We start from the raw sequence: 12,649 nt of genomic DNA on the forward strand, positions 1-12,649 counted from the left end.
TCTCTTGTTACACCAAAGTGTAGCAGTGTAACCAAGGAGAGGGTGAAATAGATATGGTAGTAATTGGCACCATTCAACACCTTCCACATCTCAACTACTAACATTTAACACGGTGACCGCATGGAATTATCACTTGGCCAGTTCATCAATAGGCATAACTTCATTCCTCATGCATGTTTGTACGTGATTACTACTTTAGGGAATGTGGAATCGTATACCAAGATCTGACCTTCTTTACAAGTTGATATGTTGACGGTTCTTTTGGCTATGAAGGTGTTAAACAGATGCAGAGAGCTGTAAGATGTTTCCAAGAAAACAGTAATATTATTAGAAGTAGTAACAGTGACTCTACTGTGATTCCCCCTAAAAATATCTAACAGGAAATTCAACTCCATACTGAACGTGCTTGGGCACCCTGCACAGCATTTTAGTGGCATCGTAAAAAGTTAGCTGTGTGCCAAAAAGGGCTCTTATACTCTGGTGGCCAGTTCACATATACTTCTACTAGGAATAACTAAAATAACAAAATTAGGAATGCCTCTGCACATATATGTGCATGTAGGAAAAGGTTTAGGCTTCTTGAAGGATATAAAACAACAAAAAAAAAAATGCAAGAAAGAAAAAAAAACAACAAACACTACTGGCTCTGTTGTATGGACCTGTCCCAAACTGCTGACCCAGCAGAAGCAATAGATTCTATTCGACAGTTAGTCTTATGTTAGGTTACAATGTTATGGAGTACTGGTGCGGTGTCCAGATATCACTATTATAGCCTAAAGTGGTCACATGACTGAGGAAAAACTTGCTAAGCATCTCTAAATGTGTTTAGGTATAGTATGTTCTTTGTATGTACTGCTATTTTATTTGTCACACTGCCAAGCAATGCCAAACGGCATGCCAACATAGTTGTGTGTTGGTCATGTGTACAAAGGTACAGATTTGGTCACATGACTCGCCTATAGTTAGCCTCCGTGTCAAGTGAGTTCTGAGTGAGCATTCTACCAGGTCCACCTCATTCCTGGTGAGAACCAAACACTACAAGAAGCAAAAGGCCAACCCTCTCTCCCCAGAGGGATGGAACGTTTCAGGTTGGTCTTGACTTGTCCATGGGAATGAGAACATTGATACTTTTTCTACTCCAGTTTGAGCACTAAGCATCACACCAAACCTTGGGCCTAGGAAGTTTCAAGTTCCCTGCAAACTTGTTAAACTAAGTAACAAGCTACAATATTATTCTACAGTTCCTGTGTGGTTGTGGGTAAAGCCTTGGAGACGGTTTTTTTTTTCTTTGAATCCAATCCACTCAAGTCTTTAATACCCGAGAGGAGGTCAAGCCCACAGTGAATAGAAGTTTTGACACCCCTGAACCTGATCTTGTACTGGTCACCCTAATGCTAGCAGGTTTCTTTACAATCTGTTCCAGTTTCTGCCTTTACTACAGGTCCCCTCCAGACTGCACACACTACGAATTATGGCATTGTGTGGCTGCAAGAGAGATAACAGATTCTCAAGGACTCTCTTAGGGCACTATTACACGGGAGACGATAATAGTGTGAAAAATCGTTATATTGTTAAAATTTAAACAATAGTTTCGTGTGAATGCAGGATTGAAAAATTGTTCATGTATCGTTGACCAAATCTTTTGAGCTGAAGCTAAAATATTTGTTAATAGTTCACTAATCATTCGCTGTAATTCCCATTCATTTGCTATAATTCCACTAATTGTTCACTAATCGTTCCACATCGTGTAATTCGTGTAATTCCACATCGTTCGTTCATTTTCTGAGATCAGATGGAGTCAACAATCATAACTCACAGCTTTTGCTCTGTGTAATAGGGTAATTAATTTCAAGTAGCTCTTGTTTTTGTTTGTTTACCGTTATTCGTTAAGAAACGCTTTGTCTAATAGGACTCTTACCTAACTTCATCAGCATAAGAGAAACAGATCCCTGATCTCAAGGAGACCAGCCAGAGATAACACTGCCTACTGCTGTTTAAAGCGCTCAATGCAGTGAAATCCTAGGTACATTTCTCCCCAGGAAACACAAATATGTAAAAAAAAAGAGCCTGTGGAGCCTCATTTAAGAATCTCGAAACACAGGACTAGCTAGATATCCATCTGGGAAGGACACAGCCAAGCAATGGCTCCTGTAGCGAAACCACCAAAACCACCATATTAAATGGCTCTATAATGACAAGGGAAAAAGCAAGGCCAGGTATCCATTCACAGACAGCTGTTTGTTGTCGCCCCTCATCAGTGTGGAGCAGGATTCTGGCTAGGTGGGAGCAATGCCTAGCAGAGCCAAAGGAGAAACAGATCACTGATCTCATAGAGACCAGCCAAAAATAACACTGCCAGCTGCTGGTTAAAGCGCTTAATGTAGTGAAAGCAATGTTTTGAAACTCTTAAAAGAGGCTCCGCAGGCTCTTTTTTTTTGCATATTCATGTTTCCCAGGGAGCAATGCACCTTGGATTTAACTGCATTGAGCGCTTCAACCAGCAGCTGGCAGTGTTATCTTTGGCTGGTCTCAATAAGATCAGTGATCTGTTTCCCTTATGTCTCTACTAGGCATTGCTCCCACCCACCAGAATCCTGCTCAACACTGATGAGGGGCAACTCCCCAAAACCACTGTCTAAGGATGGATATCTGGCCTTGGTTATTCCCTAGTCATTACATTGACTTATAGGGCCACTTAATATGGTGGTTTCCCTACAGAAGCCACCCCTTAGATTGGTCCTTCCCAGGGGGATATCTAGCTAGTCCTGTTTCGAGACTCTTAAATGAAGCTCCAAAGGCTCTTTTTTTGCATACTCATCATACCATGTAACAATCATCTTCTTTTGCACGTGCCCTTCAGGTGGGATAAACCTAACCCTAACCTTACCTCACCTGGAAGTAAGATATTCTTTTCCAGGTGTTCCAAGGGATCCTGGTGTCAGAAGTCATTTACCTGTACTTTGCATCACTGAACCAGTTTACTGAGAAAGAGTGTGAATTACCCTAAGGACATTAGGCTAGCAACAGTACTCTGCCTCGTGACACATCCAAGGCACTACTACTACTGCACCCTACTAGCTGTTCGAACAAAACACCAGTTGCCTCCTTTTGGTCACCACACTTGAGCTGAAATTGTTAGGCTATTTTCCCATCTCATTTTTTTCTCCACATTTATCCTATAAGTATTCCTTCTACCACTATAAAAACTCTTTTTAGTTAAGCCCAAATTTGTTCAGGAACACTTACAAAAAACTCAAAGAAATGCCCATTGGTTCTTCCTTTTAAAACTATGGGTTACAGGGGACAGATCCATGAAAAACGTGATATTTGGGAGTTCTGGTACATGTGTAGAAAGTATACAAATTCTTCATTTAAAAAGTTATCCAGTGCTACAAAAACATGGCCACTTTCCCCCCTTTCTTGTCTCCAGATTGGGTGGGGTTTGAAACTCATGAAGGCATGAGCCCCCAACATTTGCTACTGATTTCCATATAGTTTACCTAAATAGCCCATTGACTCTCACTAGAAGAAGGAAAATATTATATCACCTCAAAACCATGTTTACATAGAAAAAAGGCTTTATATATCTTAGTAGTTACCTTCGGTTAAAATATTACAACAAATTTTAGATCACAATCTTCATTCCTTCATTCTTCTTCAGACATCCTTTAATACCGTTTGCAACCTGCTCCTAGTTTACACTTTGTCATGGGGGCTTGTAGCTAAGGAATCCATGAGTTCTGTCTATCCAAAATGCTGCTTTTCTTATATCACTGTCTGATGTTTTTCCTCTCCCAACTTCAATTATTCTGTGTATTCTCTCATTTCTCTTTACACAGACACACAAGTCTGTTCAATCTCACTCTCCTTCTGGAATCTGTAACAGAAAGTAATAGGAAAGCAAAAAGACCTAACAGAGACAGGCGTGTGCTTGTGGAGCTATTTCAGCAGCACAGACAGCTATGTACAGTAATTGCACAGACTCTACGACAGAAGTGAAGGTAGAAATTTCCTTGATATTGCCCCTATTAAGCAAATTGTATAGTAAACAGGAATAGTATACCTAATGATTTTCTAATACATTAAACTGAGGTCAAAACTATGTAAAGGAGCCTATGTGATGGTGTGTTTTTCAGTCTTACCCCCACAAAGACAAGGGCAAGCAGCAGACATGTAGATGTGGTATACAAGCAGTTGGTAGCAGACTGCATAAGCTAAAATGGACATTATTACTCCGGCTTGGGTCACTGATGGAAGGACCCTTAATAAAGCACAGGGTTTGTGATTTATAAAAGGAATGGTCGCTAAAGGCACTTACTCCATTGTTTTTTGCAAAATGCTTGATAAATCTCACCATTTGTCTTCATTTGCCATGAAGTTGGGTGTTTCTACTAAAACCACCTAAAAGTCAGGTTTCTAGAAATAGGCACCACCTTTATGCAATCCACCTCCTTCAGCCAGATGCCCTACAACTATACAGTTATTTAGGAGAGGTAGATTAGGTATAATCATTTGGGTTCCTGGCAATGTATTATTTACCTATATCCGATAATGTACTATGCAGGGCTCGCTCATATATTGGGTTCTCAGTCAAAAAGAAATATAAGATGTAGAGCTTTTGTACATTTATCCCTTAACTACACCACTGATCCATCAGTCACAAGCATTCTTGTAACAAGATCACACTCTTCACACATATCATGTGTGACTTCACTGGAGTCGAATAGTGTGGTTGAAGGAAACCTCAGATCCAGGCAAATAGAGGTCATCTCCTGGCCAGACTGGGGGGCATGTCTGATAGTGCCCTCCTTAGTTTTATTTGGAAAATTATGTGGTAGCTTATTCATTTAGGGTCAGTCTATAAATGCCACAGGATATATATATATCCTAGAAAAATTACTTAGCAATGCCTGAGTATAAAGTTTTGTCTTTGAATGCGCTTATTGGATTTGTTCCAAGGCTGGTCTGGAGGCCAATATATGCCCTAAGAAGTCACTAGTAGTTTTATTTACTCAAGTCAGTTTTACACTGTATTAACCTCATAGATAACTAACAGTTGAACTGGTAGGACTTTTACCTGATTCAACTCTGGAGCAGGCAACATACAATTCTCTACAGGCTCGGACTGGGCCACCAGGGGATCGGGGAATTCCCCGGTGGGCCCCGAGCAGTTGTAGGCCCCGCCCCCCAGTAAGGGGACACAGGGCTGGAGACCACATCAATGTGGTCTCCACCCAGCAAGCCCAGGGGGCCCCCGTGCTCCTGGAGGGGCCACTCGGCCTTCGGGTGCCGCACCTTGCCTTTTAACTGGATCGCATCAATCGCTTCCAGTTAAATGTAGCAGGGTTCCCATTGACAGCGCGAGAAGCCATAGGCGTTCTGCTTGCAGTCACAAGCGTGCCGCCCCCGTCCCCGTCAGATCAGCAGCTCCCTGGTCCTGGGCTGCGCCACCACTGAGCTCCGTGTGCGTGCCGCGGTGGCTGGGACTTCTGGTACAGGGTGCGCATACCGGAAGTCCCAGCAGCCGCCGCAGCTCACACAGAGCTCAGTGGTGGCGCAGCCCGGGACCAGGGAGCTGCTGATCTGACAGGGAAGAGAGAAGAAGAGACACAAGGCCGACGGGGGAGCGTGTTGTAAGGTGAGTTGTTGTTGGGTTTTGTTTTGTTTTTTTTTATCAGAGGGGGACAGCACTGGGGGCTATAGAGGGGCTGGACAATATGAGGGGGGCTATGGGGGCCTGGACAACATGAGGGGGGCTATGGGGGGGGATGAACAACACTGGGGGCTATAGAGGGTCTGGACAACATAAGGGGGGCCTATAGAGGGGCTGGACAACATAAGGGGGGCCTATAGAGGGGCTGGACAACATGAGGGGGCTATGGGCGGATGAACAACACTGGGGGCTATGGGGGGACTGGACAACATAAGGGGGCTATAGAGGGGCTGGACAACATAAGGGGGAGATGGACAACATAAGGGGGGGCTATAGAGGGGCCGGACAACATGAGGAGGGCTATTGGGGGATGAACAACACTGGGGGCTATGGGGGGCTGGACAACATAAGGGGGCTATGGGGGGCTGGACAACATGAGGGGGATATAGAGGGGCTAGACAACATGAGGGGGGCTATGGGGGGGCTGGACAACATAAGGTGGGCTATAGAGGAGCTGAACAACATAAGGTGGGCTATAGAGGGGCTGGACAACATAAGGGGGGGCTATAGAGGGGCTGGACAACATAAGGGGGGGCTATAGAGGGGCTGGACAACAAGAGGGGGGGCTATAGAGGGGCCGGACAACATAAGGGGGCTATAGAGGGGGTGGACAACATAAGGTGGGCTATAGAGGGGCTGGACAACATAAGGGGGGCTATAGGGGGGTGGACAACATAAGGGGGCCTATAGGGGGGGTGGACAACATAAGTGGGGCTATAGGGGGATGGACAACATAAGGGGGGTTATGGGGGGATGGACAACATAAGGGGGGCTATGTGGTGATGGACAACATAAGGGGGGCTATGGGGTGATGGACAACATAAGGGGGCTATATGTGGGATGGAAAGGACTGGGGCTATATGGGGGATGGAAAAGATTGGGGGCTATATGGGGGATAGACTACATAAGGGTCTATATGGGGGATGGACAACATAAGGGGGCTACCTATATGGAGATGGAAAACATAAGGGGGCTATATGGGGGATGGACAGCACTGAGGGCTATCTATATGGGGGATGGATAACATAAGGTGGCTACCTATATGGGGCATGGACAACTCTGGGGGCTATATATATGAGGGATGGACAATACGGGGTGCCATTTATAATGGGGGCAACACAGGGGGACATCTATAAGGGGTCAATACAGGGGAGGCCATATATAATGGGGACAACAGAGGGAAGGCGATCTATAAGGGTCACTACACAGAGGGGGACAACAAAGGGGCCATCTATAAGGCGCATTACATGGGGGGGAGCGTATACAATTGGGCATGCACAGGGGGGGGCATCTACTATTTTGGACTACACAGAGGACAGGGATAAAGTTGGCTCTCCATATGTTGCAAAACTACAGCTTTTGCTTCGGCTGTCCAGGCATGATGGGAGTTTTGCAACAGCTGGAGAGCCGAGGTTCCCTACCCCTGATATAGGGGATGCACAGAGGTTGTCATCTACTATAAAGGGATTACACAGAGGGGGCTCTCTACTATAGTAGATGCACATGGGGCCATCTATATGGAGGACTGAACAAGGGACCATCTATAAGGTGTCTACAGAGAGGGGGGCATATACTATAAGGGATATATATGTCAGCCTACCCACTAAATGAGAGTGTAAAGGGGCCAATACAGATGTGCAGTGTGTATAGAGATGAGGATGGTGCCAGAGTAAGGAGCCTAATATGTCTGTCTGGCAGATTCTGTGGATCCGTGGCTCGGAGAAGTTCTCATGATGGCCCAGAGCAGATGGAGAAGAAGATAAAAAGGGAAGAACTCCGATCAGAGAAGACGTCCCCTGTGAGTCACCTGATATAACTACAGTGTAATGTATATGGTGTACAGAACCTGTGTAGAGCTGGGTACCTCTATATGACTGTATGAGGTGATAGTGATCTGTGTACAGTGAATTATTTAGTAGCAGCGGTGGTGTTAGTATGTGGTGGTATTAGTCAGTATGTGGCGGTGTTAGTCAGTATGTGGTGGTATTATTTGTTACTTTTTATGTGGTACTGTGTTTTATTGGATTTAGTATACTTTTGGTCAGTAACGATATGGTGGTTGTGGTGTGGCAGTAATATTTCCTTTCTATATACTGGTTATTGGTCATAGTACACAGGATTTGGTCAGTAACAGTATGGTGGTAATATGTGAGGTGATAATATTTCCCTCTTTTATACTGGTATTATTGGTAATATCAGTCTTGGTATACTGGATTTGGTCAGTAAGAGTATGGCGGTAATATGTGTTATTGGTGGCTGTATCACTTTTGTATCTAAGTATACAGTGTTATCATGCAAAGAAAATTGTCTTATAGCGCGATTATACAGGCCAATAATTGGTAACAAGTGCTCCTAGGAAGCCCCATGTAAAAGTGCCAGAGATCAGCTGACAAGCAAATGTCCCATAGTCGGCTGATTTGATCTTTTGTGCATCTGTACAAATCATTGCTGGCGTCCGCACATCTCAGTATATTCCTGCCCTGCTGATTAGCAATGGTTTGCTGCTCTACACTGCCCCATATCACGCCGTGTAACTGGAGCCTTATTAATGTTACCATAGATAAGTATGGTGGCAGAAGGGTGGGCCCCAAGAATGATTTCCCCAGGTGGGCCCAAGGCACTCCAGTCCGACACTGATTCTCTATGTGACAAGCCAAGTCGGTTTGGTGGCACAGTGGCTCCACATCCACTGCCCATTACAATTAGCAGTATGACAATGCCTGGTCCTTGGCAGAGCTTTCTTATACACTTTTTAGCACACAGAAAACGCCTGCTTAGCCAATCATTGACCAGTAATGACCCACCACAGCCAGTGACTTCCTGTGTGTCTAGCTACAGACCAGATAGCACTGATCGGTAGTGACTAGCTGCATACAGATACAAGTTAAGCTGTAATACCCCACACAACCAGCAAGCCAGAATGGCAGTGTTTCTGCAATAGCAGACTTTCTTCCTAGACTTCTATAAGGCCTTTCACTGCAGCTATCAATACCGACAAGCCGACAATACCAACAAACAATTCTCATCTTCTATTTATTAGAATGTTCCTAATGAAGAACAAACTAATGTTAAAGCCTAGTAAAAGTGCAGAGAATAGACTGGGCAGGAGTAGCATTCATTGCACAGCATGGGGCTCAGAGATGTTGCCAGAATATTTAATAGAATCTACAATGTTACCTAATTTTAGATTAATTCACTGAATATGAACTTCAATAGCTATCTATAAAACTTTGCATGCAACCGAACAATCAAATTCATTCTCTCCATGGAGAGTAAAAATTCTTCTTCTGTCACAAAGAAACTTGGATGGAGTCTTGTGCCACGCGATGCCAACAAATACACTTGTTTTCCCTGATTCTATTTTTTTTTAATTTGTAGAAAAGCATTCTTGATGAAACTCTGTGCCGAGGACAGCCCTCAGATGTGTAGGACCAAATCCAAAATTCCAAGGGGGCCAATGCACAAGCAGCTGCAGACTTCCATCCCTGGATTGGCCCATCACATTCTGCACTCCTCAACCAATCACATTTAGCTTATAGGGAAAAATTGTCCTTGTATTTTTTTGGTTCCCTGTCGACAATTTACTGGGATCAGGACATCAGCTCATTTACCGCTGGCTCAGAATTATTTGAAATCATTTAGACTCTTGGTCTAATGAGTACAGTACTAATTTTTCATAACATTGTATAAGTACAGTGGAAAAGTTATCATTAAAATGCATTACTTAATATTGATTTTATTGATAAAATAAACCATCAAAACATCAAATCAATAGAAAGAAAGAAACCAGATTCCAGTGTATGGACCATAACAATCATTTAGAAAGCACCCTACAATTCCTGGTGAGGTAAATGTATCAGTCCCCTTATATATCAAGTATTACTGGCCGTGCCCTCAATTGGACATAACTAACAGCCCCTTTGTAATGGGAACCATATCAAATATACATCATGCCACACTCACCCATAAGTGCCGTGGTTCGTGAACACTGTAAATCCCCCTTGACGCACGTTTCGCAGTATTACCTCCTCATCAGGAAGACATCAGGAAGGACCACACCACTTATGAGTGAGTGTGGCATGATGTATATTTGATATGGTTCCCATTACAAAGGGGCTGTTAGTTATATCCAAAAATATACATTGGTTTGGGTGTGCAAACCTTCAGTATCCTACTAAAAAGTGAAAGTATATGACGTATTGACAGCATTGAGGCTAAAGCACCTGTAATTTTAACCATGAGACATCAAGACATCAGAATTTTAAGATACATTTCCTGGGTCATCTTAAAAGCCTTTAAATGCAATTCTGCAAATAAAACACGTACAATTACAGCGAAGCCTCTTTGAAAAAACCACTCATCAAAAGAGATCGTCTTGGCCATTAATGAACATAGCCATTTATGCATGATCTATGGCAGACTAAAAGTCTGTCACACAGAATGTAGCCAGGATAAGAGGGTGATCTTCTCAAAGACATGGTCTTTTGGTGAGTTTTCATTGTATACTACAAGTAAATCCAGCCTTTAAATAAATTAAAGGGGTTATTCAGCGAAAATATTTTTCTTTCAAATCAACTGGTTTCAGAAAGTTATATAGATTTGTAATTTACTTCTATTTAATAATCTGAAGTATTCCCATACTTATCAGCTGCTGTATGTCCTGCGTGAAATGATGTTTTCTTTTCAGTCTGACACAGTGCTCTCTGCTGCCACCTCTTTTGAGAAAGGAATTGTCCAGAGCATCAGTAAATTACCATAGAAAACATCTCCTGCTCTGGAAAGTTCCTGTCTTGGCCAGAGATGTCAGCAGAGAGCACTGTGTCAGACTGAAAAGAATACACCACTTCCTGCAGGACATACAGCAGCTGATAAGTATGGGAAGACTTTAGATTTTTAAATGGAAGTAAATTACAAATCTATATAACTTTCTGATTTGAAAGAAAAAGATTTTCGCAGGATAACACCTTTAAGTGAACCTATAACCTTTAGGCTATGTTCACACTACGTAAAAGTACGGCCATTGTTGCCATTGGCAACAACGACCGTACTTTATACGGGTGAACAATGCCTATTGTTCTGAGGGATCCCGGCCGGAGCGTATACACATCGTATGCGCTTCAGCCGGGATCCTGCACGGGGCCACAAAGAACTGACATGTCAGTTTTCTGCGGCCGCAATTCAATGAATTGCGGCCATAGGAAACCCTGTCAGTTCACACAGCTCACATGGCCGCTCGCTTCAATGTGTGCAGGGGGAAGCTCTGATGCGGGCGTGCGCTGATGTGTCCGCATCAGAGCTCTGCGGCAGGGCAGATCATGCGGCCGGTACTTAAGTACCAGCTGGGATGATCCGGGCAGAGACCGGCCGTTCCGTGACCCGGCCGGGGTGATGGAACAGCCGGTCTCTCACGCCATGTGAACATAGCCTTATACTGCTCACACAGCATGGTTACTATGCTAAACTGGTTGTATCAACAACACATGGCCAGTGTTAATCCCTTGAGGTAGCACTCCTTTTTTTTATTTTTTTTAACATCAGCGTGTGTTGATATGTAAGCGTGTGTATGTTATGTGTTTAGAGTTTTCTGCTTTTCTAACAGTGGAAGTGTACATAGGATCCATTATCTATCCTAATAATAGTCACATGATACTGTATGTGCTGGTGTCTCCCAATTACCCGAGAACAGCTGTCAGTGTATTTCAGTCTCAGGTCCTCACTGTGAACTTTCACTTTGGCCTATGGTCTGCACCTGCTCAGATTACAGTTTAAATGAACGCTCTGAAAGAATAATTACCCGTCATTGTCCTGTTACTGCTGATGTAATTGCAAACATGTTTATGCCGTGTCAGTTTGGTTATATATGTTGCAATTGCTTGACACAAAAATGATGAATCTTTCTGCTTGCTGAGTTTGTATGTGACAATATGTTAAAGGGGGTTTCGTTTGGGGGAAAACAAAGTATAGTACAGCATAATGTATTCCTACAATTCTCCATACTTGTTAAAGTGTCACTGTCATTTAAATTTTGTTTGCAGAAATCAATAGTACAGGTGAACTTAAGAAACTTTATAATTGGGTTTATTAGCCAAAAAATGCATTTTTATCATGAAAAAAGCAGTTTGAAGCTGTCCCCCCTGTCTTCATCATTGTGTATGGAGAGGGGAGGGATGGAAGGAGATGAGGCACCAAAACAGGACAACAAAGAGTTAATTTACAGCTACATCACCGACCTATCTCCTCTGAAGTCACCACTGACCTCTCTGACCTCTGAATACCAGCTTTCATGCAGCTCCCTGCTGTGTAATCCCTTGTTCTCTGCTCTCTGCTGGTGACTAATCTTCCTCCTCCCCCTCCCCTCTCCATAGATTACACAGGGCTCGACTGATGTAAAAGAGTCGAGATTTACTGATAATCAGCAGTGAAGGAGAAAGAGGAGGGGGGGGGGGGGTACCTGGAGAAAGTTTTTTTGAATGCAGATAATGGCAGATTTGCCTAATAAACCCAATTACAAAGTTTCTTAAAATTGCCTGTACTATTGATTTCTGCAAAGATAATAATAATAATAATAATAATACAACAGTGACCCTTTAACCCTTTGAGGGCCAAGCCCAAAATGACCCAGTGGACCGTGCAACTTTTCATTTTTGTGTTTTCGTTTTTTCCTCCTCTCCATCTAAGAGCTCTAGTACTTTCAGTTTTCTATCTACAGGGCCATGTAAGGGCTTATTTTTTTACAGGAATAGTTGTGCTTTGTAATGCCGTCTTTCATTCTACCATAACATGTATGATGGAACCCCAAAAATTAATTTCTTATGAAAATATAAATTGGTGATTTGGGGGCGTTCCTGTGTCTACGTAATGCACTATACAGTAAAAGCGAAATTATATCGATATTTTATACGTCAGTCCAAACACGACCATATGCAGGTTTACACA

This window comes from Dendropsophus ebraccatus, chromosome 8 (genome assembly GCF_027789765.1).
Source record: "Dendropsophus ebraccatus isolate aDenEbr1 chromosome 8, aDenEbr1.pat, whole genome shotgun sequence".
Taxonomy (NCBI): Eukaryota; Metazoa; Chordata; class Amphibia; order Anura; family Hylidae; genus Dendropsophus; species Dendropsophus ebraccatus.